The sequence below is a fragment of the Gordionus sp. m RMFG-2023 genome, chromosome 1, assembly GCF_954871325.1.
Source record: "Gordionus sp. m RMFG-2023 chromosome 1, tfGorSpeb1-WG-v2, whole genome shotgun sequence".
Classification (NCBI taxonomy): Eukaryota; Metazoa; Nematomorpha; class Gordioida; order Chordodea; family Parachordodidae; genus Gordionus; species Gordionus sp. m RMFG-2023.
Genome location: NC_088775.1, coordinates 16322187 through 16325056, shown reverse-complemented (window position 1 = coordinate 16325056; position 2870 = coordinate 16322187). Strand labels below are relative to the sequence as shown.

Here is a 2870-nt window from a genome sequence, read left to right as displayed (position 1 = left end):
AAGAATAAAATTTAGAGGGTGTTGTGCATTTGCATTGTTTAAAAAAAATATATTTAGAAAATATTATAATAATGTAAAATAAATGTAATAACATAAAATAAAAAGTAAAAAGACCGGATTGGTTTTTTACAGGAATGGGCCCTATCCTATTAATTCCATGATTAAGCTTTTCAAAATATTATGAAAGAATATTATTCTATTAAATAAAATTCATCTTTTTACCTTGAAATGCTTTTTTAAGTTTGAACTGCTGGACATTGAGGTTGAAATATTTGTGTTGGGATATTTACATTTACAAAGTGTAGACTTCCATTAATTTTCTTTATTGGTTTAAAATATATTTCAAATTGGGACGAGCGAAGGGTTAAATCATCTTCATCTGAAGAAGTACTATGGACATAATATTCTTAAAATAAATTATAAGAATAATAATATCTTTATAACATTTACTTTGAATTTTGATTGATTATTAATTTCGAAAGAAAATTTAACAAGAATTTAAATAAAAATGAAAGAAAAGGTTGATATGAATTAAAACTCGGCTTAAATTATTTGTATTAAGAATTAAAAAATAAATAAAAAAATTTTATAATACAATAAAATATGTGCTTTTTGTTGATATTTTTTAATAAAAAATATAAAGTAACGTTTTGTGTTACCGTTACTCAAAAAAAGAAACGCGTTACCGTTACTCGTTACCTCTGGAAACGAATGTTATTCCTTTACGACGTTGCTTCACATCACTAATATTTAGTAACTGAAATCTGTTCACCTCCACCTGAAAAAAATTAAAAATTTATCCGGCCATGCCTGCCCATTGCTTAAAAAAGTTTTTACAGCCACCCATCCAATGTTGAAAATATTTTAGAAAACCTGACCACACCCATCCAAGTATGGGCAGATGGGCTAAAACTTACCCATTGCAGACCTCTAATATGTATTCATTAAAAAATTACAACAAAGTGACACAAATATATCTATTTCTTAAAACACAATTTTTAGAATCTGCATTGATACATTTTAAAAGTCAAATTCAAATTTTTTTGACCCAAAATTCTTATTTTAGGCTGAAGCACTGCCTGAAATACTTATAATGGGCCAAGCTTAGGATAAATTGCAAGGCTTTTATAATGCCAAACCAAAGTGAATCATAAATTTTAAGAATGTTCTAAAAGGAAAACAATGGATGATCAGAAATATTCCATTGTTTTGATCACTGCCTGAAATACTTATAATGGGCCAAGCTTGGGATAAATTACAAGGCTTTTAAAATGCCAAACCAAAGTGAATCATAAATTTTACAAACAGTTATAAGAATGTTCTAAAAAGAAAACAATGGATGATCAGAAATATCCCAATGTGTTTTGATAAAAATATGTTAGCAAAGTATATATTAGTTTTGAGCATGCAGAATGTGAGGGTTTTTCATATTTTTTTTGAGACAGTATATAATTGATAATTTATGAGTAAATATTTTTTCTAGGCTGAATGTGACACCTATAAATTAAAAAAATATATTAAAATTAAGATTTTTAAAATAGAAAAGAATATAGAAATTAAGGTTATATAAAGCTAAACTAAAATTTAATCATATAGAGCAACATAATTTGTATAAAAAAATGCCTATACTACATTAAAAATTATATATAATCTTATTTTATAATAAAATCAATTTCTCAAATTGTTTTTATTTTTAAGCAATATTTTGTTTGGTTCTTATTTCTGCTTTTTTAGCATTTGTGTCAATTAATAAAATATAACCATGATTTAAAAATATTCAATAAATCTATTATGAACTGATATAAATTTTGACTTTTGAGATTTAGTCTAAAAATCAATACTATTATTACCTATATATGCAGTTAAAAATTCTTAATAGAATATTTAAAAAAATCAATTTTTATTTTATTAATTTTTTGTATTTTAATAAATAAATCTTTGCAAAAATTTTATTTAAATAGTATATTGTTATTTATCTTCACAAAAAAAATTTATTATAAAATTATGTATATTTTTCATTTTTGATGAAGTCTTTTTTTAATTGGTTTCTTTCTTGCTCGGTTGGAACATAAGGCTTTTGGTCTTTTCTTCGCCTCTCATTAACAACATGCGTCTATTATATTTTTAAATATGGTTTATCTATGTATATTTACCCAAAATTTTTTACATGTATTATAATTTAAAATTTCTTTACTACATTTTGACTTGTCAAAATCATATTTTTTAAAGCATCTATGAACTATATCTGATTCCTGAATCATTATTAAGAATTTATCATTATAAATATAATATGTTTACATATTGGCATAATTTCGACTTTGAAACTTGTAATGCCATATGATAATGAAAAATTATATGTCAACCTTATGTTTACTGGTTGTCGAAGTCAATCATAAGCAAAAAAGCATACAAAAGAGAAAATAAGCTTAAAGGTTGATTTTATATAAAGAGGTGCATTAATATTTTTAAATTTTTAGCTCACATTGAATATCTCTATAATATATTAGATTTGTTGAAATATTTATAATTGTAGTAATATTATACTACTTTATATATTAGTTGTCTCTTATTTAAAATGTATATTTATCTTTGTGGACATTGCTTGCGGCTATAAGCTAAATTATTGGTAAATTTACTTATTTAAACTTTTTTTTGTAAAATATTTTAAAATATAATAAAAAATGATATTTTATATAACCAATCTTTTATTAATTTTAGGCAAAATAAAATCCAAAAGTGGAATAAAAACGGTTATTTTATCGTAATCCTCAATTCAGTCCTATTTAATATTGCACCTATCTGTTTATCGGGGAAAGTAGAGGCTTGTGAGAAAATCATACAATTTCTTGACCTCAACAATCACATAAATC

At 23.8% G+C, this 2870-nt stretch overlaps 1 long non-coding RNA gene across 1 annotated transcript; it reads right to left on the bottom strand.

Moving 5' to 3' along the window:
* Positions 1–1942: 1942 nt before the first annotated feature.
* Positions 1943–2336, bottom strand: LOC135922440 (uncharacterized). The gene is made up of 3 exons (XR_010570905.1): positions 2299–2336; positions 2154–2252; positions 1943–2113 (listed from the first exon to the last, which is right to left on the bottom strand). It is a non-coding gene; the product is annotated as an uncharacterized LOC135922440 (long non-coding RNA).
* Positions 2337–2870: the final 534 nt, after the last annotated feature.